Source organism: Artibeus jamaicensis, unplaced genomic scaffold, assembly GCF_021234435.1.
Source record: "Artibeus jamaicensis isolate MK-2021 breed Jamaican fruit bat unplaced genomic scaffold, CSHL_Jam_final contig_387, whole genome shotgun sequence".
Lineage (NCBI taxonomy): Eukaryota > Metazoa > Chordata > Mammalia > Chiroptera > Phyllostomidae > Artibeus > Artibeus jamaicensis.
Window position 1 is genome coordinate 42,061,195 of NW_026521812.1, and position 15,875 is coordinate 42,077,069.

The following is a 15,875-nucleotide window of genomic DNA, read 5'->3' on the forward strand; positions in this document are numbered from 1 at the left end:
TTTAGGGAAAAATAAGTATGCACATTATACATGAATATAATGATTACATACCATGGGTATAATAATGGGTATACTAATCCCATGTAAAATGTGCACAAAAATATAGGTATGCATTATGCATTGCAAAATATGGTAGTTTTCAAGTGCACATGGAATGTTTTCTAGGACAGACCACATCTTAGGACACAAAACAAGTCTCAATAAATTTAAGAAGACTGAACACACATCAAGCATCTTCTCTGACCACAATGCTATAAAATTAGAAATCAATCAAAAGCAGAAAACTGAAAAACATGCAAAGACACAGAAGCTAAATGACATGTTAATAAACAATGAGTGGGTCAACAATGAGATCAAGGTAAAAATCAAAAGATACCTTGAAACAAATGAAAATGAAGATCCAAATGAAGACAATGGTCCCAAATCTGTGGGACACAGAAAACAACCCTAAAAAGGAAATTCATAGCATTACAGGACTGTCTTCAAAAACAAGAAAAAGCTCATATAAACAATCTAACTTCACATTTGAAGGAACTTGAAAAAGAACAACAAACAAAGCCCAAAGCGAGAAAAAGGAATGAATAAAAAGAGCAGAGCAGAAATAAATGAAATAGATTTTGAAAAAAAAAGATACAAAAGATCAATGAATCTAAGAGCTGATTCTTTGAAAATATAAACAAGACTGACAAACCTTTAACTAGACTCACCAAGAATAAAACAATATGTACCACAATTTTGAATTCTATGCAGCAGAGAGAAAGAAGGAGCTCCTACCCTTTGCAACAACATGGATGGAACTGGAAAGCATTATGCTGAGTGAAATAAGCCAGGGGTTGAAAGACAAATACCATATGATCTCACCTTTAACAGGAAGCTAAGCAACAAAACAGACAAGCAAGCAAAATAAAAACAAATACACTGAAATAGAGAACAGGTGGACAGCAACCAGAGGGGAGAGGGGAGGGAATTTAAGAGGAAAAAATGAGAGGGATTTAGAGGAACAAGTATAAAGGACACAGGGGCAATAACTAAGGGGGGTGGAAATGGGAGGGAGGGGGGTGAATGGGGGAGGGGTGGGCTGGGATGGGAGAAATAAACAGAAAACTGTACTTGAAAAATAACTAAATAAACATTTTTTAAAAAGAACAAAAAAATAAAGGACCCAAATAAGTAAAATCAGAAATAAAGGAAGAGAAATAACAACTGACACCATAGAAATAGAAAGCATTGTAAGAAACTATTATGAACAATTATATGCCAATGAAATGAACAACCTAAATGGATAATTCCTAGAAGCATACAATCTTCCAAAACTAAATCTGGAAGAATCAGAGAATCCAAATAGACAGAATACACCTAATGAAATTGAATCAGTAATTAAAAAACAAAAAAACAAAAAACCTCCCAAAAAACAAAAGCCCTAGACCAGATGGCGTCACAGGTGAATTTTAGCAAACATTCTGAGAAAAATTAACATCTCTCCTTCTCAAAGTATTTCATAAAATTCAAGAAAAGAGAAAGCTCCCAACACATTTTACAAGTCTAGCACTGTCCTAATTCCAAAATCAGATAAAGACACCACAAAGAAAGAAACTTACAGACCAATATCCCTGAGGAACATAGATGCTAAAATCCTCAATAAAATATTAACAAAATGGATACAGTAATGCATCAAAAGGTTACAACACCATGATCAAGTGGGATTTATTCTAGGAATGCAAGGATGGTACAACATTTGCAAATCAATAAATGCAGTTCACCACATAAACAAAATGAAGGATAAAAACCACACGATCATATCCATAGATTCAGAAAAACCTTTTAATAAAATCCAGCACCCATTTATGACCAAAACTCTCAGCAAAATGGAGATAGAGAAAACATTGTATTTTGCCATGAATAATGCACACTTTTTTGCCCAAATTTTTGAGGGAAAAATAAGAATGTTTATTATACACTGGTAGTATTAATTCCATATCTATATATGTTTTTAATTATTGTATTTATGCTTATGCATTAAAAGTGTAACTCTAGAAAGCAACGATATATATATATATATATGCAAAATAATACCATGTAACATGATCATTGGTTTTGTTCTTAAATATAAATAAATAATTGAATTAAAAATTTAAAACACAAGGGTTTTTTTCCTGAAAGTTTGAGGCAAAAACATGGGTGCACATTATACATGGCAAAATACAGTACCTACACATAATTAAGGCCATATATGACAAATCCACTGTCAGCATCATACTCAGGGGGCTGAAAAACTACAAACATTTCAGATCAGGAACAAGACAGGGATGTCTGCTTTCACCTCTCAAGATACATGCAAAAAAAATGAAACTAGACCACCTTCTTACACCACACACAAGAATAAATTCAAAATAGATCAAAGATTTAAATGTTAGACTTGAAACCATAAAAACCCTAGAAGAAAACATAGGCAGCAAAATCTCAGACATTGGTCATAGCAATTTTTTATCGGACATATCTCCCCAGGTGAAGGAAACAAATGAAAAATAAACAAATGGACTACATGAAACTAAAGACTTTGCACAACAAAGTAACTCATAAGCAAAAGAAGAAGAGAACTCATAAAACATATTCAGTAATACATCTAATAAGGGGTTAATGTCAAAATTTATAAAATACATGCGAAGCTCAACATAAAAAAAGCAAACAACCCAATTAAAAAATGGACTAAGGACCTGAATTGACACTTCTCCAAAGAGACATGGAGATGGCCAATAGACATATGAGTAGATGCTGAAAATCACTAATCATCATAGAAATGCAAATTAAAAGCACAAGGAGAAACTATCTCACACCTGTGAGAACAGCTATCATCCATAAATCAACAATTGTTGGTGAGGATGTAGAGAAAAGGGAACCCTTGTGCACTGTTGGTGGGAATGAAGATTGGTGTGGCCATTGTGGAAAGCAGTATAGAGATACCTCAAAAAATTAAAAATGGATCTGCCTTTTGACCCAGTGATCCCACTTCTGAGAATGTATCCAAAGGAAACCAAGACACTAATTTAAAAGAATATAAGCAACCCACTATGTTCATTGCAGCATTATTTACCATCACCAAGATATGGAAGCAGCCCAAGTGTTCATTAGTAGATGAGTGGATACAACAGCTATGGGACATTTATTTAATGGAATTCTACTTGGCAGTAAAAAAGAAGAAAATTTTACCTTTCACAACCATATAGATGGAGAGCATTGTGCCAAGTGAAATAAGCCAGTCAGAGAAAGACAAATACCATATGATTTGACTCATATGTGGAATCTAATGAACAAACTGAACTTACCAGGAAAGTGGGAATAGACTCATAGACGGAGAGGAGATGACAGCTAGTGGTGGGGGAAGTTAGGAGATAGAGGTATTGACCACAAATAAAAAGGACTCATGGACATGGACAATAGTGTGGTGATTTGGGGGGGGGGGAGGATTTTTAAACAACAACAAAAAAGAATCTGTAGGCAAAACTTAGCATGGACCTTATTAATAACTAGGTAAAATTATTTAATCATCATTCAAGGATTGTTCCATTTTTCTCTCTAATTATGTCTATATCGGTTTGTCCTGTAGGAGTAGGCAAAGTGACATCTATTCTCTGCTCATCTTCAGCCGAGTGTAAATATTTTGCAAAGGATATTAGTCGTGGTAACTAGAAGACCCTATTAGTTGGCCTCTCCCTTCTTCCACAGAACCCCACTTTCATTTATATATTCATTACTCAGGGAATATCATTCTATAAGCAGCTGAATGATAAATCTGCATTAGTTTAAGCCAATCGTGGTTTTTCCATGCCCCCGTTGATGACGAGTGTGACAATGCCCGGGTAAGAGGAAGTCTATAGGCATATATCTGGGAAAGGATTCTGTACTAGAGAGTTAACTGACCCCACAAGTTTCATTTTTCCCTTCCCTAGCATGTTTCTGGGATTCAGCTTCCCAGCCAGGTACTAAATGTCCCAGTCCCCATTTTCATACATAGGATCATAAGATTAGGTCCAGCTGACAGAATGCCATCAGAAGGCCAAGGCAGTCAAATACGCAACATGCCCTTCCCTGACCCTTTCTTCCTCATTCAGCTGCAACCTTGGGTGTCATGTATGAAGATGGTATTATCATAGAACTTTACAGTTTGTGGAGAGGTGTCCAGAAATATCTGCATTGGACTTGCATGAGTGAGAATTTTTATCGTGTAAAAGATACTTCTTTAAATCCTACTTCTTATTCAAGAGCCAGAGAAAAGGCATGGCATTGGAGGGAAGAATGGTAGCCTGCCTTAAAGCTATATAGTCAAGTACTGCAGATGTTTTACTCTGGGCTCTTTTTATTCTGAGCTTTGGCTTTTTCATCCTGTGGCAGGACGAGGACCAGTGGCCTTTAAATTTCCTACCGGCATCCCATTCTGTGATCTAGGATGCCAGTGGACACCAGTTCTCAATTGCCACAGTATGGGCAGAAGGAGCCAGTACTGACAATCTGCACCGAAACTGAGAAACAAGAGCTCTGGGAGGACTGTGTCTAAGCATAATGAGGCTGTGTGTTCTGGGGACCAGGGCTGCATGTATATTATTAACTGGAAGCTGTGATATTAGGAGCCAGAGCTCATTTGGCGTGGTACACTTAAGGGTAAGCTGGCAAAAGGAGCATGCTCTTTGCATGAACCCCAAAGAACCACTGCAGGATGCACAGCCCCAGTAAACACAGCCTTGCAAATGGCTTCTTGGCTACATTGGCTTCACCATCCTACTCAGCTCTTTACTATAGAAAACTTAAGAACAATACTAAAGACAAACTAGGCCTGTAGTAATGCTGCCTTGTAGTAGGAAATTTGAGACACTGAAGACTGTGTCTGCTCTCTCTGAAAGAATCCAATGGGGAAGAAGAGTGCCTTATGGACCAGAGCAAGCAATCTTGGGCTCCTTGGGACCAATGATACTCCAATAAATGTTATAAAAATAATTTGAAAATTGGTTAAATAAGACAATCAAACACTTATACTGTCATCCCTATATGACCTATAATGTTCAGTAACCAAATAGTAGGTCAGAAGAATCATCTCCTCACAAACTTATGCTAATTAGTAATAAAAAAGTATTATAGTTAAATATCACCTTTTTTGCAACCCTAATAAATTAATACATATATAAGCTTTGAAGATCAAGTGCTGCAAACATTTTTAAAAATCAGACACTGTGTGCCTTCTGATGAAAGCCAAAGTATTGCAAAGAGACAGAACCTACATTTAACCAAGTGTATCGGGGTCCAGCTGCCAGTCTGGGGGAGACACAAAGGGCCGAGGAACACGCTGGCTTGCGTCTCGAGCATGCCGTCAGCCACATCTGCACTGTGGACTCTGGACAGGTCCAGTGCTCTTCTGGGTTCTTCACAGATGTGTTGTAAGAAAAAGAAAGGAATGGCTAAGAAACCTGTAGATTGAAAGAGGCATAAAAGATGTATCCAACTCTTTTTTTAAATAGGCAAGACTGCACTACAGTGTCTAAAGATTTTCATTTGGGTGATAAAACTGTAAAAATGCAAGAAAGTGCTTTCTACACACATCAGGTTTGTAGCTCCTTTTGGAAGAGGGGGGTGCTGTGATTGGGGCAGGTCGGTGAAAGTCATTCTGGAGAGGCTGCCCTATTAGTCCCAGTTCTCTAGAGAAACAACAGGATAAGTACATAGATAGATATAGATAATACAGAGATATAGGCTCATGCAGTTATGAAGTTGAGAAGTCCCACATTGGCCCTCGGCAGGCTGGAGGCCCAGGAAAGCCAGTGGTATAATTCGGTCTGAGACCAAAGGCCTGAAAACCAGGGGAGCCCATGATGTAAATCTCAGTATAAGGGCAAGAGAAAATGAGATGAGATGTCCCAGCTCAATCAGTGAAGCAGGAGAAAAGGGGTGAATATTTCCTTCCTCCACTTTTTGTTTTATTCACTCTCAGTAAATTAGATGAGGCTTACCCACCTTGGAGAAGGCCATCTACTGAGGCCACAGACTCAGATCTAATCTCCTTGGGAAACACCCTCACTGACATGCTGAGAAGCAATGTTTAATGAGGATACCCTGTGGCCAGTCCAGTGGACACAAAATTAACCATCACAGCTGGCAATGTTCTATTTCTTGAAGTGAGCGCTGGTTTCAGTCTATTTGCCTTATAATAACTTTTTCAGCTATACATTTTGTGCATGTGTTTGTTGTAACTGCTTTATTTTATAATAGAAGGTAATAGATTAATGAAATATAAGCATATCCCATATGAAATAGAAATTATATATCTATACAAAAAGTGTATTTTGCAGGCAAAAATACTTTTTTAAATGAATCCTGTGTGAGGTTCCAACCTGCTACACAGATCCCAGGGTTCTCAATATAATAGATAAAATATTACTAATATGATAACCTCCTAAAAAACATAGGCAGTGTTGTAAACATCTTGTATGTTTTCCCACGGGCCTAGCACAATGGTGAGACTGTAAGAGCTACCATTTACTGAGAGCTCACTGTGTGGTGGGCACTATGCTAACTGCTTTACATGAATTATCTCATTTCATCCTCCTACAACCTTAAAAATGGTGATTGTAGCCCTGGCCAGTGAAGCTCAGTTGGTTGGGGCATCATCCCATAAACCAAAGGGTCCTAGGTTCAATTCCCAGTCAGGGCACATGCCTGGGATGAGGGTTTAATCCCCAGTTGTGTCACATACAAGAGGCAACCAATGGATGTTTCTCACTCTTTCTCTCTCTCCTCCTCCTTTCCCCTTCCTCTAAAATCAATGAGCATGCCCTTGGGCGAGGATTAAATAAATAAATAAGTAAGTAAGTAAGTAAGTAAAAAATAGCAATTGTAATTTTTTAAAGAATATTCCAGATGAGGAGGCTGAGGCTCAGAGAGGTTACATACCACACCCTCTAATCTAGGGGACACATCTGGAATCTGAACCCCAGCAGTCTGACTCTAGAGCAAGTTCTACCTCCAATGCAAATGCTTGACAAATACTTGTCTAATCACACTTTTTTCATTGTATATGTTTTACCTTCATACTTTCTGTTCATTGCATCACTTTAGACATTTAAAAATCAGTTATATTTACTTCGAATTTGAATTCACTAATCTGATGTGAATAACACATTATATCTGATGTTAATAAAACACAATATATAGGAAACATTTGGTAATTTTCACAAAGCATATAATCCCATGTACAGTGAGCCTTTGGGCCTGGTCATTTTTCTTATAAAAGGAAGGAAAGAAACCCTTCCTCATACATATAAGCGTCAGGAAAATCCTTCTCCCAGAGCCTGCTTCCCCTTCTCCTCAGCTTTCTGTAACTTCCCAGTGCTTCTCTTAAACAGCACCAAATAAACACACTGAATGAAGTCAAATGGATCCAAAGGGTGTTTAGAAGAACCAGTGATCACAGTCACCATTTTTCAATCTTCTTAAGTACTTAAATCATTGAAAATGAAAGTGTTCTGTTTTGGCTGCTTTGTATAGATTGTTTTAGTGTCAAGACGAATCTTTGACACAGGTGATTTTCATAAATTTAACTGTCTATTTAGTTAAATACAGGAAGTCAATAGTGTATAGAAAAATAATGTAATTATTTTTATCAAATTAATAAACATGAAACTTTTGAGTGTGAACATCATAAAAAGGCTTTTTTTACTCAAATCAGCATTTATATCATCCAGTTTACCCTTAGGTGTTCTAAAAGAAATTTATATAGACTAGATTGTTGGACAATGAACTCTTCAGAAGAATTATAACTCTCAAAATACCCTCATTTTGCAGTTTTTTGAAGATAAGGAAAGTCAGTAGCATTACCATGAAAGGTAACCCAAAGAATTATGCATGCAAACACCTGAACTAATCTGCTCAATTTATAAGTGTTTGATGCTTCATTAAGAGTGGAGGGGTTACCCTGGCTGGTGTAGCTCAGTGGATTGAGCACAGGCCTGTGAAGTAAACGGTCACTGGCTTGATTCCCAGTCAGGGCACATGCCTGGGTTGCAGGGCAGTTCCCAGCAGGGGACACACAAGAGGCAACCATACATTGATATTTCTCTCCTTCTCTTCTTTCCTTCCCCTCTAAAGATAAATAATTTTTAAAAATTTTTTTAAAGAGTGGAGGTAGAGAGAGAAGACAGTGGTAAGAAAACTTCCATTTGAATAGGAGCCACAATTGGAATTATGAGTTCCAATACTTGAATTTCAATATTGTATATGATTTTAACAAAATTCTACATGGAACACTTCCAGAACCTCCCTACTTTTTTAAGTTAAATGTATTGGAGTGACATTGGTTAACAAAATTATATAGGTTTTAAGTGCACAATTCTATGATACATCATCTGTATATTGCATTGTGTGTCCACCACCGAAAATCAAATCTTCTTCTGTCAATATATATTTAATCTTTTGACTCCTTCCTATCGCCCTACTCCCATTCCCACTACTAACCAGCATACTGTTGTCTGTGTCTATGAGTTTTTGTTTATTTTTGTTTATTCATTGTTTTCTGTTTTATACATCACATATGAATGAAATCATATGGTTCTTAACTTTCTCTCTCTGATTTGGTCTGCTTAATATGATATTCTCAAGGTCCACCCATGTTGAGCAAATGGCAGTATTTCATCATTTCTTACGGCTGAGTAGTACTCCATTGTATATATGTAGTGCCTCTTCTTTACCCAATCATCTAGCCAAGGACATTTCAGTTCTTTCCATGTCAAGGCCATTGCAAATAACGCTGCAATGAACATAAGAATGCATAAATCTTTACAAATAAATGTTTTCACATTTTCCTGAGTGTAGACACCCAAAGGAGGAGTTGCTTGGTCATATGATAATTCTCTTCTTCACTTTTTGAGGAACTGCCGTGCTCTTTTCCATAGTGGCTGTACCAGTCTACATCCCCACCAGCAGTGAGTGAGGAGAACCTCACTACTTTTAAAGGACACTTTTACATTATGCAATTAAACTCTGAACTCTACATAAATAACAAATGGCTTGTTTCACAATCAGGTGATTATGGTTACATTATGTACTTGCTATTATAAATGTTACTAACCTCATTAGAAACAAATTGCTTTCTGTGAACATTCGTGTTAGGTTATACCCAATACTACTTTGTGTGAATTTTGTTACTGTTATTTCCTGATTCTGGATCAGTTTAAAAATTCACTTGCCCTATAATATCAACCTAACCACCCTCTGACACCCTTTTTGCTTTGTTCCTCCTTCTTTCTGACCTGCCCTCCTTTCCTTCTGTCATCCCTTAAACAAATAGTTATCAGCTGCTTACGGTCCACCAAACTCTATGCTGGGCAAATACAGTGGGATCCTGCCCTCATGTTGCTTATCCTAAAGGGGGATATAAACAAATACACAGGTGAATATCACAGTGTGTGACATTTGCAGTATAGAAATGAAAATCGTATGGTTTGGGAGCATAAGGAAGAAGGACTGAGCTGGTAGGGAAGGTGGAGGGTGACACACCTCTCTGACCATCACCGCCACCAGCAATGAGGGGAACTGTTCCAAAGCCAGTAGATAGGATCAAATTTTTTTTCCCACTGGATTATTCGTAGCCAGACCCATTTCCTCCACAGCCTCCAACTCATTGCTCTCCGGAGCTAGTCTCCCCTATTTAAAGCAACACTTTAAAAATGTTGCCTTTAAAAGACTAAGATCAGGAAACTCACAGCTCACAAAGCAGTCTGCTGGCACCAAAGCTCAAAAAAACAGCCCTTAAAAGCAGAGGCTCCCCTCTTTCACCCAAACACAAGTTCTTATAATCCCTTTCTGCCTTCTGTGCTTATATAATACAGGCCTTCTTCGATTACAAGACACTTTGAAGATCTCACCTTCTCCCATTACTTGTCTTCTACATAAAATGCCCACAGATGTGAGTCTGTTAGAATGTGTGAGAACCGCAGCTGATAATTTATAAACCAATACTTCCTAAGGTTTGAAATGTGTTAGGATTCAATGGCTTTGAAAGAAGGCAGGTTGCTGCAGGAGCACCCCCTACTGGTCACAAGGAGAGGTGTTGTGGAACTGGAGATGGAAGCTGACAGGCCTGGAAATAATAATGTTCAATACTTTCTATCTAATAACATGTACTTATTGAGGGGTATTCTGTGATATAAGAGGACTGATATTACACATGCAAGTGGCCAAAGCAATGATCTTTTTGCTTTTACAACTAATACATTTAATAATTTGACCTCTTCTAGATCAATAGTCATAAAAGGAACTTGTGGTTCAGCTAAAATCAAGCATCATGGAGGTGTTCTGTTACGTTTCTTCTCTAAATGTAATCAAATCAGGTTGTGTAGCAACTGAGCAAGAACAGAAGGACACAAAGGAACACCTAAGTAGACCATGTTCTTGCATGGGGAGATTCAGGAGTATGAAATCACCAATTGTCCCAGGTACATGTACAAATTTTTTTTATTTGATCAAATTATTTATTAAGGTAGGTATGCATTTTATTCTATGAATTATCTCTTCTACAAGATAGAAGATACTATCTTTGCATTTTTTAATGATAGTAATGTCTCGAATGAGCAATTCACTCTAATTTATAGTGAGAATTTTAAAAGCATTGCTCAATATTTTTTGGGTGATATATTTATTTTTTTATTTTTTTAATTTAGTTATTTTTCAAGTACAGTTTTTTTGTCTGTTTCTCCCATCCCAGCCCCCCCCCCCGCCCCATCTCCCCACCTCCCTCCCATTTCCTCCCCCCTAGTCCTCATCCCTGTGTCTTTCATACTTGTTCCTCCAAATCCCTCCCCTTTTTCCCCCTTAAATTCCCTTCCCTCTCCCCCTCTGGTCGCTGTCCCCTTGTTCTCTATTTCAGTGTCTTTGTTTTTATTCTGCTTGCTTGTTCATTTTGTTGTTTAGCTTCCTGTTAAAGGTGAGATCATATGGTATTTGTCTTTCAATGCCTGGCCTATTTCACTCAGCATAATGCTTTCCAGTTCCATCCATGCTGTTGCAAAGGGTAGTAGCTCCTTCTTTCTCCCTGCTGCATAGAATTCCATTGTGTATCAGGTACATGAACAAATTCAGCATAATCTTAACCAGAACCTAAATGGGATTCTTTAATAATTGTGACAAGGTGATTCTAAGTCTTAGCTCTAAAAATAATAGACAAAATATATTTATTTGATATGTCAAAACAGAACACAATAGAAAGCTACAGTAACCAAAACATTATGACACTAGCAAAGTTAATGCACCAGAAAGAGATACAGGTGTTTGAGGGATTTAGAATTTGATAAAGGTATCTTGTAAACTAATTGGAAGAAGATTTAATGACTGATGGTAAGACAATCGGACATCATGCCTATCTTAAGACATACGCAGAATATACTGCAGCCATTTAGCAAACACAGCAAAAGAAATCATAAAAGAAATAGAGGAAATGTTAATATTACAAGGAGTAAGCTTTCCTAAGCAAAACATAAAGTGAGTTCTAATTTCGAGCTCCAAGAAATATGTATTACCTTACATCTCACACAATACTGAACATATGCATAGTTTATTTTCCCCCTGCTCAGTTCTAATTTCCCTATACCTATTCTTACTTTTAACACATTTGCTATTGTTACTAATTGGGCACCCTTTTTTGAGGTAGAAAAAAAAATGAAGCCCATGGAAATGAATTTGCTTGGCTAATAAGTATGGAGCCATTAACACAGTTTTGAGAATTCAAAGGCGTTAATTGTTCTTTCCAATTCTTGGACTTTCTCAAATTAGCTCAAAATTCACAGATGCTAGCTAGAGAGTATTTGGATGTATGGAGCTTATTTTTTTGGAATGCTATATTTTCTCACCAAAACATATATCCCAGTACAGAAAACTAACCAAAAAAAAAAAAAAGGCAAAAAGAAAAAAAAGAGTAGAGGTTAAATAAATCCTCTTCATTTCTAGAGAGAGAACACATGAGAGGTAAAGAGCTTTGGCCCCCAGAAATCTCACTTTTCAGCTAATGTGAATGGACACATTAATGACAATACCAATCTGTGAAAGACCACTTAAAACTTCACTGTCGCAACTGGGTAAGGAACCTGTTAAAGAAGCCACTGGCCACAATTTAACATTTCAGTAATTGCTCCAAAAAGGACCTTGAGCCACTGTGTGAAGGAAATAGTCTAGACAGCCACACTCCAAGAATGTGCCATTGTGTGGGTGTGTAGTAGATTCAGCTTACACTCTAGTCCTGATTCACAAAGGGGAACAAGTGTGCAAATGGTCACGGGTCAGAATGTGGGTCATTAAGTGTGTGCTCTTGGAGAGAAGCAATGTTCTTTGGGAACCGCATCAGCGCACCAGATGATTAACAAATGTAGAAGTTTTGAATGAAGTTAGATGAGAAGTAAATTGGACATGTTCTTTCTAATGTGTAAAGGGGCGGGTATCCACCTAATTTCAAAGTTTTTATGGACCATCAAATTTCCAGGCAGTCTGAGTGAGTATCACTGTTTCTCTGCGAGATTCACATGAGAAAATGCTGTCTATGCCAATTGCATATGAGACTCTGGTGACTTTCCCTATATTACTGTATTTTCAGGGCCACCTATGTGATTTGATTGCACATGCAATATTATGACAACATTCCACTTACATGGAATAAACCTAAATGTTTCTAGTGGATTTGCAATATATTAGAGAAAAAGAGCTTCCTGCCCAAAACAATTTTCTCCTTAACTTACTATGAAAGAACCTTAAATTCTACCTGTCTCGAAGAATTTTATTGCTTAATAAAAAAGAGTCAGTAATTCCTCCAAGACCTCAATTTGTTCAAATTCATTTCCCATGATTATCTATTTATTTAAGCATTAAAGGAGCATATAATTTACCTCTGATTAATATAAATTATTTTATAGTCAAGGTGTTTAATCTCACAATACCCCTTTTATGTTTTCATATCACAGCCTGGATTTTAAAGAAGAAAATCATAACAAAATGCTTACATAATGTTCCCACTATTTACCTTTCTCTAGCTTTGACCAAAATAGCCCTGCTGTCATGGGATTTGCTAATGCAAATTTCTTTTCCCCACATTAGAACAAATACAGGATTAAATAAGACTTTTATTCCAGTGAGATAGATGCATGTCAGACATCTAACCTACAGAACTATAAAATAAGAAGTTATTTAAACTACTATTTTTTGTGATAGTTTGTTACAGCAGCAATGAAAACAAATGGCAATATCATCCAGACACAAGACCCCTTAGTCACAAGGCTGACTACACCCCCAGGAGTCAGAGAAGCCGAAGAAGGACCCAGAGGGAGGTGGAGCAGTTGCAGGCCGAGCTGCTGCTTTCCGTCAAGGTGAGTCAGGAGGTCAGCATCATGTGTGTGCACTACAAAATTGCTGCTGCTGCTGCCCTTCCTCTTCCAAATAGTCCAAGAGCCTCCTCTGAGGTCCATGCCATGCAAGAAAGAGGATTCTGAGAAACAGTGCAGCCCAGAAGACTGACAGGTACAAAGGCATCACACAGGCTCTGCTTACCACCAAAATCACCTCCCATCTCTCATTTTTCCTTTCCTTTGAGGAAATTAATATCAAAATGGTTGATTTTAAATCTAATCTTTAAGTGTTTAAATTCATTAGGGTATTTTCTTTAGAAATAGTGAAATAGCAAAGGACAAATATTTCTTGTGACTCTAGGGTACTATGCATAAATATGAATGTTTTATATACAGATTTACTTGTTTGATGACTTACAAAAGGTCAGCTTTTCCTAAAGTAACATCAGAAAAAATGAAGCCCATGGAAATGAATTTGCTTGGCTAAGTATGGAGCCATTAACACAGTTTCAAGAATTCAAAGGCATTAATTGTTTTTCAAAGACTTGGACTTTCTCAAGCAAGCTCAAAATTCACCGATGCTAGCTGGAAGAGTACTTGGATGGGTGGGGCTTATTTTTTGGAATGTTATATTTTATCCCCAAAACTTATATCCCTAGTTGAGATCCATGCAGTTTCATAATGAGAATTTCATGAAAATTCATTCCTCCCTCAAAATTGTTACCACTATACACATAGTTTACTTCATCTTGAAGTAAAGTTACAAAAAGTCAGTAACTTTTTGTAACTGACTTAATTACAGTTAAGGGAAAGTGAGTAAAAAGTTACAAAAGTCAGAAAGTGTATTTAGGTTCTAGGCATCTCTTTGTTCTATATGAGTTTGATGAGCTTTAAAAAAATCACTTTAATTCTCTGAAACTTAATTTCCTTATCTGTAAAACAGGAGTGCTCTCTATAGCTACCTTCAATTTCATGAAACTTATAACTTTCAACTATCTATGCTTTTCTGAAGTTGAAGGGAATATAGTCGAAAGGATTATTACTATGAGGTGGTTCTTATGAACAGGTCTCTTAACTGCTGAATATAAAATCAGTCTTTATCCATAACAAAAACAACCATGAGAGAGAATGAATAGATAGTATGCATCAAAACCTATCTTTTTAAAGAACTTAACTGGTAAAAAAATAGTAAAATCCCTGGACATGCTAATGTGTAGTCTATTTGGTGCAATCATAAACCTTTGAAACATGTTGGTAGGCAACTGACTTTATCTTACCCTGAGAAATAATTTACCCTAAAAAGTAACATAGCAGCATTAAAAGAACCCCAGGTATGTAGGAGATCAACAGGCTGACCCCCTGAATTTTTATTGTTTCACAATGAGCTGTAGTGACTTCAATCAGGTATATGATTTTTTCTTCATAACTCAAAACAAGCAAATTTTGGCTGCAAAATATATTACGAATTTAACTTATTTGCCATATGTGTTATCTGAAAGAGAAAAAAAACCTGCTGTGAAAACATTAAAACAAAGTCTGACCACATTAAAAGAGCAAGGCACAAAAGGACAAAAGGATAATGATTTTTTTTTCCTAAACTCCTGGCCTGAGCATGAGTCCCCTAAAGTCCCTCTTACCAGATGGTGAACCCAGCAAGGGAAGACAGCCAACTCGATTTCAAACGTGAGAGTGATTTTTTATTTAAATGAAAGATAGAAACTGTCTCAACCTCATTATATCTAAGAGGAGAGCTCAAATGTTCAGCATGTGGATCTGGTTTGAGTAAAAGTTTGCCTTTTTTGAAGAGAAATCATGTGTAATGCCAGGCAGTGGCCTGAACCATTTGCTAATACTAATTGTTGTTGGTTGAAAGCGGAGTGGGAGATTGTTAAAATCTTCCCTGGCAGAAACCTGATCTGTGGAAATGTACTTCACAGGAACTGTGATGAGGTTTGCAGCTGGCAGGAGCGTATGACAGTGTGGCCACATGCATCTCCATCCTCACTTGGCAACAGAACGGAGACTGTATGAAACATCTCTGGGGGTTAGCCGATGGCCCGAGGGGTGGATTTGGCGTTCTTTTCTTCCCCCCTCCACGCCTCTCCCCTGCCCATGGCTTGACAACAAAAACTGAATCGGGTGTAGGTATCATTTCTAAGAACATATATTTTCAAAAATTATTACTTAATGATGTGGCTACTTTGAACTATGATTAATATAAGTACACTTACGCTATAGCATGAGCAACTTAGAAAACCACCAAGTAAGGCCAGATGTATAAACCGACTTGATATTTTAATTTGAAACACCAGCATTGAGTTGAAAGGTCTTCTGTGAACCAAATCACAGAGAATTCACACACACAAATTATGCTTACCTATTATTCCCGGCACCTAGAAATAATTCCCTTAAACTATTAACTAAGGTATGCATCATTAAGATAAGTGGATTTCATTAGTTAAAACAATGAATTATAAAACTGATCTTTTAATCTTAAATCAGTCATGG

General features: G+C 37.1%; 1 long non-coding RNA gene across 1 annotated transcript in view; it reads left to right on the forward strand.

Moving 5' to 3' along the window:
• Positions 1 to 15,875, forward strand: part of LOC128627369 (uncharacterized) — a 37,480-nt gene that overhangs the window by 17,158 nt on the left and 4,447 nt on the right. Inside the window, exon 2 of the long non-coding RNA XR_008391549.1 lies at positions 13,234 to 13,388. This is a non-coding gene — a long non-coding RNA (uncharacterized LOC128627369). The remainder of the gene's footprint in view (positions 1 to 13,233; positions 13,389 to 15,875) is intronic.